Source organism: Dama dama, chromosome 11 (assembly GCF_033118175.1).
Source record: "Dama dama isolate Ldn47 chromosome 11, ASM3311817v1, whole genome shotgun sequence".
NCBI classification, from domain to species: Eukaryota; Metazoa; Chordata; class Mammalia; order Artiodactyla; family Cervidae; genus Dama; species Dama dama.
The window spans coordinates 92,533,171-92,546,005 of NC_083691.1; the positions used below are offsets into that span (position 1 = coordinate 92,533,171).

Genomic DNA, 12,835 nt, shown 5'->3' on the forward strand with positions numbered 1-12,835 from the left:
TTGCGACCCCATGGACTGCAGCCCACCAGGCTCCCCTGTCCATGGGATTTTCCAGGCAAGAGTACTGGAGTGGGTTGCCATTGCCTTCTCCAAGGGAATCCTTAGAACAATCAATTATCTGGATGTGTTTGAATATTTTGAGAGGATACCAAGTTTCTATCAAGAATAAAGAGTTGTAGAAAGGAAAAGCAATCATGGTACATTATGTAAGTCAGTATATATACAATCATAATAAATAAAAATAAGTGTTAATTTTACCAAAAATTATAAGCAGAGTTGGTTTTCCACTAATGTGTACTGGTAGCTCCTATAGGTTTGTGATTTTTTGAAAGTTGATATTTTCCTCCTCAGGCATAGCTGAGGAGTAGAGAGAAGCTGAGTAACAAATCTTCTTTCCCACAAAGAATGCCTCCAGCCACGAAACGGAAAGGTCATGTGACCAAGGTTGGCCAATTAAATGCTTCCAAGTACCCAGTCACAGATATTGATTCAGAGATGACTCCATGCTCAAATTTGGGCCAATCAGAATTCTTCCCAGGACATTTCCACTTGAGCCATCCAAAAACACTGCCTTGTTCTGGCTCTGCCAATGTGAAGCTGATGAACTTGGGGGCTAATCCCACCTAACCTGTGGGGGAATGCTTCAAAGGAAAGTAGAGAAACAATCCTGATAACACTGTAACTCCCATGTTTTTGTTGCTGCTGCTGTTGTTGTTGTTGACTATCATGTCCGACTCTTTGAGACCCCAAGGACTGCAGCATACCAGGCTTCCCTGTCCTTCAGCATCTCCCAGAGCTTGGTCATACTTGTGTCCATTGAGTCAGTGATGCCATCCAACCATCTCATCCTCTGTCATCCCCTTCTCCTGCCTTTAATTATCAGGGACTTTTCTAATGAAAAGGCTCTTTGCATCAGGTGGCCAAAGTATGGGAGCTTCAGCTTTATCATCAGTCCTCTAATAAATATTCAGGATTGCTTTCCTTTAGGTTGACTGGTTTGATCTTGCAGTCCAAGGAACTCTCTCAAGAGTCTTCTCCAACACCACAGCTCAAAAGCATCAATTTGTCAGCATCCAGCCTTCTTTATGGTCCAACTCACACATCCATACATGACTGTTGGAAAAACCATAACTTTGACCAGTCTGACCTTTGTCAGCAAAATAATGTCTCTACTTTTTAATATGCTGTGTAGGTTTATCATAGCTTTTCTTCCAAGGAGCAATCATCTTTTAATTTCGTGGCTGCAGGCACCATCTGCAGTGATTTTGGAGCCCAAGAAAATAAAGTCTGTCACTGCTTCCATTGTTTCCCCATCTATTTGCCAGGAAGTGATGGGACTGCATACCATGATCTTCATTTTGTGAATATTGAGTTTTAAGCCTACTTTTTCACTATCCTTTTTCACCTTCCTCAAGAGGCTCTTTAGTTCTTCTTTGCTTTCTGCTGTGAGGGTGGTGTCATCTGTGTATCTGAGGTTATCAATATTTCTCCCAGCCATCTTGACTCCAGCTTGTGCTTCATCCAGCCTGGGATTTTGCATGATGTATTCTGCATATAAGTTAAATAAGTAGGGTGACAATATACAGCCTTGATGTACTCCTTTCCCAATTTTGCTGTTTTTCACTGTCAAGATGGCAGAGTAAAAGGATATGCATTCATCCTCTCCAGCAAGAACACCAAAATTGCAACTAGCTGCTGAAAACCATCAACATGAGAATGCTGAACCCCACCAAAAAAAGATGCCCCATGTCCAAGGGCAAAGGAGAAGCCACAACAAGACTGTAGGAGGGGTGCAATTGCATTTAAAATCAAATCTCAGACCCACCAGAGACACTTGGAGGGCACAAACAAAACCTTGTGTGCACCAGGATTGAGTGAAAGGAACAATGACCCTCACAAGAGATTAAGCCAGACCTGCCTTTGAGTGTTTGAGTGTCTCCTCTGGAGGCATGGGTCAGCAGTGATCTGCCACAGGGACAGGGGCTCTGACTGCAGCAGACCTGGGAGACGCGGTGTGTGGCATAAGTCCTCTTGGAGGAGATCACCATTAGCACCACCATAGAGCTGCCAAGCAGATGACCCACAAACTGGAGAACAATTATAGCAAAGAATTTCTCACACTGTTGCAAAAGTTCTAGGGCCTACAACAGATTTGCCAACATGCGGATCTGGTAAAAGGACTGAGAACCCCCAGGGAAACAGACTCTTGGAGGGCACAATGAAACCTTGTGTGCACCAGGACCCAGGAGCAGTAACCCCTCAAGAGACTGAGCCAGACTTGCCTGTGAGTGTCCAGGAGTCTCCAGCGGAGGTGTGCGTTGACAGTGGCCTGCCACAGTTTCAGGGGTACTGACTACAACAGCCTTAGGAGCTGTGTGCAGGCATAAGTCCTTTTGAAGGAGGTTGCCATTACCCCACCTTAGCGTGACCTCAGGCCAAACTACAGGGAGGGAATACAGCCCCACCCATCAGCAGAATATTAGACTGAAGATTTACTGAGCATGGCCCTGCCCACCAGAGCAAGACCCAGTTTTACCCACAGCCTCTTCCTCCCACCTACCCACTTCCTCCCACCAGGAAGTTTCCACAAGCCTCTTATCCTCATCCATCAGAGGGCAGACAGAATGAAAGCCATAATCACAGAAAACTAACCAAACTGATCACATGGATCACAACCTTGTCTAACTCAATGAAATTATGAGCCATGATGTGTAGGGCCACAAAAGATGGACAGGTCATGGTAGAGAGATCTGACAAAACATGGTCCACTGGAGAAGAGATTGGCAGACCATTTCAGCATTTTTGCCTTGAGAATCCCATGAACAGTATGAAAAGGCAAAAAGATATGATACTTGTCAGGGAAGGTTTAATTTTAAGGAATCCTATATGTTGTTTTCTGTTTCTCAAGGGCCTTCGGTTCCTTATCAGTTCCTGGAAAACAGGAATGAGCAGAACTGCACACAGTTCTCAGGACAGGTCATGAGGCAGAACACATACATGAATTCCTTTCAGTAACCTTTTTACTTTTCTATAAAACTACTTGGTCATGTTCTTATTTCCAATAGATGAATTGTCTTCTGGCCCTGTGACTATTGTTATTCCCTTAGTTACTGTTGTTAAACACCTGGTTTTGGTGTTTTTTACTCAACTTAATTTTTCTGCCTAAAGCTTCCTTGTATAACAATATATAAGCACACGCTGCCATGAATAAAGTACCCTTGTTCCACTAGAGACTTGGGTCCCCCGTGTCCTTCTTTTCTTTGCCTTCTTTTCGTTGACTCCTGTCCTCAGGTTCTGGTCTATCAAGACCATAACAAGTGGCGCCCAAAACAGGGGCCTGGAGTATCCCCTTGGCAAGCGGACAGAGTGACTGTGGACCCACTGAGGTCGGTAAATGCGGAGTTATGGGACAAACAGCTGGAAAGCCCCACCACTTTTCTACTTTGCTTCATTATTTAAAATTCAAGGACTTTCAGTTTTGCGTCAGTGATTAGAGGCTTGTCTCCAAACGGTAGTTGAACATAATCCCTGGTTCCCTGATGAAAGCAATTTTGATTTAAAGATTTGGAACCAGGTTAGAGAGAATGTTAAATGAGCTGCAAGATGGGGAAAAAATATTCCAATAGGTTTCTGGCCCTTATGGGCCCTCATTAAAGCCATGATTTTACCTTTTCAAAAAAAATTCTAGCCCCCCTGATATTCAACAACAGGCAAAACACTTGTTACATGAATATGAATTAGATGATGAAACTTTACAAAAGGCCCAATTAGAACAACATAAAATATTTCAGAATTTTCCCCAACTGCTCCGGTTGCCCCAAGTGCTCCTCCTCCTCTTACTATGGGCACCAAACTGAAAGTCCTCTCAACTCAAGGACAAAATGACTCTAACAATGACGCTTCTGAGGCTCTTTTTGACACTAAAGCTAACAATACTTTTTTAAATGACAGTGATAGATAAGCCTTTAACACACACTCACATTTGTAAGAAAAAATTTTTCTACTCATTCTCCTTCACGACACAAGCTTTATGGGTTACTAGACTGAGACATGGAAAATGAGTTCTTTCTAGCCTTTACCACGTCACACCTGCCCTTAGCTGAACAAAACCTTGCCAAATATAAACTCCGAATAATTGAGCCACCCAATTCTGACAAAGATGGTCCATATTTTGAGCGCAACCTATGGATGTGGGTAAACCCCAACATTGTATTCCTCCCTGGAAAGTTAGAAGTCAATAAAACCTGAAGACAGTTACACTAAAATATTTCAAGGAGGAAAGTAATGCTCAAAATTATCCAAGCCAAGCTTCAGCAATACTTGAACCATGAACTTCCAGATGTTCAAGCTGGTTTTAGGAAAGGCAGAGGAATCAGAGATCAAATTGTCAACATCCATTGGATCATCAAAAAAGCAAGAGAGTTCCAGAAAAACATCTATTTCTGCTTTATTGACTATGCCAAAGCCTTTGACTGTGTGGATCACAACAAACTGTGGAAAATTCTGAAAGAGATGGGAATACCAGACCACCTAACCTGCGTCTTGAGAAACCTATATGCAGGTCAGGAAGCAACAGTTAGAACTGGACATGGAACAACAGACTGGTTCCAAATAGGAAAAGGAGTATGTCAAGGCTGTATATTGTCACCCTGCTTATTTAACTTATATGTAGAGTACATCATGAGAAACGCTGAGCTGGAAGAAACACAAGTTGGAATCAAGATTGCCAGGAGAAATATAAGTATCCTCAGACAAGCAGATGACACCACCCTTATGGCATAAACTGAAGAGGAACTAAAAAGCCTCTTGATGAAAGTGAAAGAGGAGAGTGAAAAAGTTGGCTTAAAGCTCAACATTCAGAAAACTAAGATCATGGCATCGGGTCCCATTACTTCATGGGAAATAGATGGGGAAACAATGGAAACAGTGTCAGACTTTATTTTTCTGGGCTCCAAAATCACTGCAGATGGTGACTGCAGCCATGAAATTAAAAGACGCTTACTCCTTGGAAGGAAAGTTATGACCAACCTAGAAAGCATATTAAAAAATAGAGACATTACTTTGCCAACAAAGGTCCATCTAGTCAAGGCTATGGTTTTTCCAGTGGTCATGTATGGATGTGAGAGTTGGACTGTGAAGAAAGCTGAGTGCCGAAAAAAATGATGCTTATGAACTGTGGTGTTGGAGAAGACTCTTGAGAGTCCCTTGGATTGCAAGGAGATCCAACCATCCATCCTAAAGAAGATCAGTCCTGGGTGTTCATTGGAAGGACTGATGCTGAAGCTGAAACTCCAGTACTTTGGCCACCTCAGGCGAAGAGTTGACTCATTGGAAAAGACTCTGATGCTGGGAGGGATTGGGGGCAGGAGGAGAAGGGGACGACAGAGGATGAGATGGCTGGATGGCATCACTGACTCGATGGACATGAGTTTGAGTAAACTCTGGGAGTTGGTGATGGACAGGGAGGCCTGGCGTGCTGCAATTCATGGGGTTGCAAAGAGTCGGACACGACTGAGCAACTGAGCTGAGCTGAACTGAATGAAGTGTATGCTGATTTTTTAGCTAGATTGAAAGTTGCTATTTCCCATATTGTTATTGGAGAAAAAGCCAAAAGGCAGCTAGAAAAACCGCTTGCTTATGAGAATGCAAATCAAGAATGTCAAAGAGCTATCGCTCCAATCCGTGAGACTGGGACTATTATTGATTATCTGAAGGCTTGTCGCAATTTAAGATTGGAAACTCAAAAAATGCAAATGCTAGCTGAAACAATGGCTGCTGCCTTTAAAAAGGCGAAAGAAAGATGTTTTACATATGGAGATAAGACACATTTTTAAAAAAATGATTGTCCTAAAAAACACACAGAAAAAATTAAAACTCTGAAAAAACCTCCAGGAATTTGCCCTCGTTGCTGTAAGGGGATACACTGGGCCAGGGAATGTCAGTCTAAATATGATGTTGAAGGAAAGCTTATTTCAAAAAACTCCAAGCTAGGGACTCCCCAGGTCCCCATCAACAAAAACCAGGGACAAACTCCATCTTTTCTCTCAAACCTTCAACATCCAGCAGTGCTGCCATCAATATACCAGCCTTAATGATTTTCTCCTTTTTCCTCAAGCAGTCCCTTCTAAAATACCTACCGGACTTTTTGGACCCCAATCCCAACAAAACTTCGGTCTTTTACTTGGCCGATCTAGTCTGACTTTTAAAGAAATTACTGTTCACCTACAGTATTTGATTCAGATTATAAGGGAGAAATTCAAATTTATAAAGTCATCTCAAATATTATGGCAATAATATTTGACGAGCCTATTTGGACAAAACAATGGCCCCTTACAAAAGAGAAACTAAAGGCTGCTAAGAAACTTATCGATACACAATTAAAACATATTGAGAAATCTTGTTCCCCTTAAAATTCTCCCATTTTTGTAAAACAAAATCTAACAAATGGCGTCTCTTAACAGACCTTCAAAAAGTTAATGCATCTATAAAACCTATGGATACATTACAACCAAAAATTCCATCACCTACCACTATTCCTCAAAGCTGGCTTATTATTATTATAGATTTACAGGATTGCTTTTTTACTATACCTTTACACCCTCTAGACTGAGAAAGATTTGCCTTCTCTCTTCCTTTTCCTAATCATATCAGGCCTCATAAGTGATATCAATGGACTGTATTGCCTCAAGGAATGATGAATTCTCCCACCATGTGTCAATATTATGTAGCCAAAGCCCTTGAACCTGTGAGAAAACAATTTCCTGACTTTCTTGTTATTCATTATATAGATGATATATTGTTTTCAGCTCCATCTATTTTAGAGACTCAACAGATATTTGACATAACTCACCAATGCTTAAAACAATCTAGATTAATTATTGCTCCTAAAAAAATCCAAACCTCTACACCTTACCATTACTTAAGATCTGTTGTTAATAGACAACATATTACTCCCCAACTACTGGATTAGACCCTCTTTGGACATTACAAATTATCAACTGACTAATTTATTTAATACTTTGAAAGAAGATCCTGATTTAAATAGCCCTTATTCATTTTCACAAGAGACACAAAAAGAACTCTGTTTAATAGAAAATAAATTACAAAAACAATTTCTTACTCATATTAGACTTAAATTGCCTTTAGAGTTGTTTATACTCCCCTCTCTCCATTCTCCCACAAGACTTCTTGCCCAACAAGAACACCGATAAAATAGATATATACCCATTTTAGAGAGACAAAGTCACTTACGCCCTATCTTGATTTGATCATTCTAATAATTATTTAATAAGAAAAATAAAACTAAGATTTTTTTTAGAAAAATAAAACTAAGATTTTAATTGGCTCTGATCCTCACCAAATTGTTGTTGTTGTTGTTGTTGTCTTTCTGTCTTTTTTTTCCCATTTATTTTTATTAGTTGGAGGCTAATTACTTTACAATATTGTAGTGGTTTTTGTCATACATTGACATGAATCAGCCATGGATTTACATGTATTCCCTATCCCGATCCCCCCTCCCACCTCCCTCTCTACCCGATCCCTCTGGGTCTTCCCAGTGTACCAGACCTGAGCACTTGTCTCATGCATCCAACCTGGGCTTGATCCTCACCAAATTTTATTGCCTATTGGTGAAGCTCAATTTAAAAATACATTACAAACTTCTACCAATTTCCAAATAGCCTTCTTAGACTATTTTGGAGAAATTTCATTTCATTACCCCTCTAATAAACTTTGGAATTTCTTCAAAAATACTGAATTTATTATCTCTCACATTGTTACATCACAGTCTATACCTCAAGCTGATGTTTTCTATATAGATGGGACTAAAAACACTAAAGCCTCATTTTGGTCTCTTAAAAAATATAAAGTCTTTTATACTAAATTTCATTCTGCTCAACAAAACAAATTATATGCTCTTATTCAGGTTATTTACCTACATCTTTACCTTATTAATATAATTTCTGACTCCTCATATTCAGTTTTTGTATTAAAAAATACAGAAACTTCTACCATAAATTCTAATCAATCTATTAGTCAACAACTTTTTCTTGAATTACAATCTATTATTAGGTACCACACTTGCCCCATTTCACACATTGGAACTACAAATAAAAAAATTTAAAAAGGAGGAATACACAGGAACAATTCTATCTTCCCTATCCAGAGCAGACTTTACTAGATTCCAACACAAGATATTCTTTAATCCTTTAACTATTGTTAATACAGTTTTATTTATTTTAAATTTTTTAAAAACTTACCACAAGGAGTTATCTTGACATAAACAGAAAAACGTTTCTAGGAATTGAAAGACACTTCTCTTCCTCTGCCCATTTGGTATCAAGACGGGCTAACTGAACAATGGAAATCTGGGAAATTCATCTTACAGTGAAAAGGGCATGCTTGTATCTCTCCAGATAAATCCAACAAAAATCAGGTGGCTCCCTCTTTGGAAGATCCGCCCCAGGAGAGCCTCCGGCGTTCAAAATAAAAAAGAAACAACAAAATTCCCGGGAAGAAAAAATTCCAATACAAACCATGGTGACTCTAAAAATCTCTAAGAAACACCGCGCTCAACGTCATCGACCTTATGACCTCCTTACCTAGGGATAAACAAAACCTTTACTAATCAAGCTAAAAATCTGGTTTTTCAACAGGGAATGCCTCGGAATCCGGAAAATATTTTTGTTGCTATGCTTGCTTTGCTTGCTTTTGCTTCCCTCGCTCAAGCCGAATTAATTAATCATACTTATTGGACCTATATACCTAACCTCCTCTTTTTACTACAGGTATTTTAGACAATAGACTGGTGGAACCCATCCTTATTATAAAAATGTCTCAGAGCAACCGAGAACTAGTGGTTGACTTTCTCTCTTACAAGCTTTCCAAGAAAGGATACAGCTGGAGTCAGTTTAGTGATATGGAAGAGAACAGAGCTGAAACCCCAGAAGGGACAGAATCAGATATGGAAACCCCCAATGCCATCAATGGCAACCCATCCTGGCACCTGGCAGATAGCCCTGTGGTGAATGGAGCCACTGGCCACAGCAGAAACTTGGATGCCCGGAAACTGATCCCCATGACAACAGTAGAGCAAGCCCTGAGGGAGGCAAGCAATGAGTTTGAACTGAGATACCAACAGACATTCAGCAACCTGATGTCCCAGCTCCACATCACCCCCAGGGACAACATATCAGAGCTTTGAACAAGTAATAAATGAACTCTTCAGGGACAGGGTAAACTGGGGTGGCGTTGTGGCCTTTTTCTCCTTCGATGGGGCACTATGCATGAAAAGCATAGACAAGGAGATGCAAGTATTGGTGAGTCAGATCATAGCTTGGTTGGCCACTTACCTAAATAACCACCTAGAGCCTTGGATCCAGGAGAATGGCAACTGGGACACTTTTGTGGAACTCTATGAAAACAATACAGCAACCAAGAGCCAAAAGGGCCAAGAGCGCTTCATCCACTGGTCCCTGATGGACATGACTGTGGCTGGTATGGTTCTGTTGGGCTTGTTCTTCAACTCATAATAACTATTTCTTTCATTATAGTCATTCATATTTTATACAAGCTTATGTTCCTCTTCCTTTTGTTATAGCTACAGAGAACTTACAATTTAATAAGACTCTACATTTTGTGACTTGTATAGATTACAAATTGTATACTTGTCTTAATTCCTCTGTTTCTTTGAAATATGAATCCCTAGAAAGAGGGTCCCATGGCAGGACTTGCCTCCTGACTACTCACTAAATTACTCCAGCTATCTAAACGATTCACTGGATGGTTAATTCTTGGCATTTTGAGATTAATAGCCATTTACACTACTGCCGCTGTCACAGGCATCGCTTTACAAACCTCAATTAAAACACAAAACTTTATTCAAAATTGGATCAAAGATGCTCATACTATGTGGGCCACTCAGGCTCAGATAGATGAGGAAATTCAAGATGAAATATAGGAACTAAAAACAGCCATCAAATGGGTCAGAGATCAATTAATAGATTTACAAAAACAAGTAATATTAAAATGTGATTGGAATTCTACTCAATTTTGTATCACCCCTGTTCAGTTCAACTACAGTGCCTACAACTGGGAACAAATTAAATTTCATTTGCAAGACATACATGATAATGCTTCCCTAAATGCACAATTATTACAAAAAGACATCTTTGAAACCTTGTCTAAAAGTCTGCCCTCTTCCAATAATTTGAAAACTTTAGCTGAACAGCTAGCTGATCAATTATCTGGGCTAGACCCTCGAAGATAGTTCCAAAGTATTACTCATAGTATTCGGTCTGGTGCTGTAACATTGGTAATTGTCCTGGTAATTATATTTGTTGTATACTGATGCCTTTCAACAAGAATTGTTCAAACTAAACAAACTCAATTTGTCAGGGCCTTTTTAACAAAAGTAATAAAAAAGAAGGAATTGTCAGGGAACGTTTAATTTTAAGGAATCCTATATGTTGTTTTCTGTTTCTCAAGGGCCTTCGGTTCCTTATCAGTTCCTGGAAAACAGGAATGAGCAGAGCTGCACACAGTTCTCAGGACTGAGGTCATGAGGTGGAAGGCATACATGGATTCCTTTCAGTAACCTTTTTACTTTTCTATAAAACTACTTAGTCATGTTCCTATTTCCAATAGATGAATTGTCTTCTGGCCCTGTGACTATTGCTATTCCCTCAGTTACTGTTGTTAAGCATCTGGTTTTGGTGTTTTTTACTCAACTTAATTTTTCTGCCTAAAGTTTCCTTGTATAACAATATATAAGCACATGCTGCCATGAATAATGTACCCTTGTTCCGCTAGAGACTTGGGTCCCCCGTGTCCTTCTTTTCTTTGCCTTCTTTTTATCGACTCCTGTCCCCAGGTTCTGGTCTGTCAAGAAGACCATAACAGATACTGGAAGATGAACTCCCCAGGTCGGCAGGTGCCTCATATGCTACTGGGGAAGAGGAGAGAAATAACTCCAACAAGAATGAAGAGGCTGAGTCAAAGCAAAAACAATGCCTAGTTGTGGATGTGACTGGTGATGGAAGTAAAGTCCAATGCTGTAAACAACAATACTGCATAGGAACCTGGCATATTAGGTTCATGAATCAAGGTAAATTGAAAGTGGTCAAACAGGAGATGGAAAGAGTGAATGAACATCAACATTTTAGAAATCAGTGAACTAAAATGGACTGGAATGGGTGAATTTCATTCAGATGACCATTATATCTACTACTGTGGGCAAGAATCACTTAGAAGAAAGGGAGTAGCCCTCATAGTCAACAAAAGAGTCCAAAATGCAATACTTGAATACAATCTCAAAAACAACACAGAATGATCTCTTTTCCAAGGCAAACCATTCAATATCACAATAATCTAAGTCTATGCCCAAACAACTAATGCTGAAGAAGCTGAGCCAGACTGAGCCAAACAGTTCTATGATGACCTAAAAGACCTTCTAGAACTAATACCAAAAAGAGATGTCCTTTTCATCATAGGGGACTAGAATGCAAAAGTAGGAAGTCAAGAGATACCTGGAGTAACTGGCAAGTTTGGCCTTGCAGTACAAAATGAAGCAGGGCAAAGGCTAACAGAGTTTTGCCAAGAGAATACACTGGTCATAGCAAACACCCTCTTCCAACAACACAAGAGACAACTTGACACATGGACATCACCAGATGTTCAATTAGATTGATTATATTCTTGGCAGCCGAAGAAGGAGAAGCTCTATACAGTCAGCAAAAACAAGACTGGGAGTTGACAGTGGCTCAGATCATGAACTCCTTATTGCCAAATTTGGAGTTAAATTGAAGAAAGTAGGGAAAACCACTAGGCCATTCAGGTATAACCTAAATCAAACCCCTTACCATTTTACAGTGGAAGTGACAAATAGATTCAAGGGATTAGATCTGATAGACAGTGCCTGAAGAACTATGGATGGAGGTTAATGACTTTGTACAGGAGGTGGTGGTCAAAACCATCCCCAAGAAAAAGAAATGTAAAAGGCAACTCCCTAAGTTGTAAAACTATAACTGCCTAAGTCAGTTAGTTCTGAACTGGCCTTCTCCGTTGTGTTGAGCCGATAAATTCCCTTTATTTTTTTCTCATGTTTGAGCTGGCTTTCGGACACAGTCAACAGTTCCTGAATAATACAAATGAAGTAAGAATTTTCCAACATGTTTTTAAAAATATGGTTTTCACATTTCAAGGTCTATGGATTTTCAGATTAGAAACCAAGCAAAAATGAAATCAAAAGGACAATACAGATGCAAATAGAAGTGAAAACTCTCTGGAGCCACAGAAGTATGGAGCTATAATGTAGCTTAGATTCAGGTAGATGACTACCTTCCAGCTCTGCGCTAGCTGAGACCATTCCCTTCTCACCTCTTCTGTGCTGGGTCCTGCTTCCTCACAGTTTGAGAGAAGCCCCCTTCCAGGAGAATACAGAAGTAAAAGAATCCAAGCTGCCCCAGATCATCTTTAAAGAAAGCCATCCTTTTAAAACAACTCAAGCAGAGTGTTAACCATATGGAAAATGTTTAGATTAACTAGTGCTCTGATTGGCAGCTACATGGCTAATCATAATAGTTCCCAATCATGACCTAAACTTTGAAACAGAAGTTCTATCTCCACCATTTCATATAACACATATTAATTGATTGCTGAATATTTTTGTTTTCATAATCTCATTTAACCCTGACTAAAATTCAGTGAGGTACATAATTTTGATCCTCACATTATAGATTGGAAATGGAGATTCAGAAAATTAAGTAAATTTTCCTGAGTCACAGAGCCAGGCATGGTGGAGCCAAGAATCAAATTGGATTCTCTGATTCTGGGACCC

General features: G+C 39.9%; 1 pseudogene; it reads left to right on the top strand.

Moving 5' to 3' along the window:
• Positions 1–8,830: 8,830 nt before the first annotated feature.
• Positions 8,831–9,530, top strand: LOC133065343 (bcl-2-like protein 1; annotated as a pseudogene).
• The last annotated feature ends 3,305 nt before the right edge of the window (positions 9,531–12,835 follow it).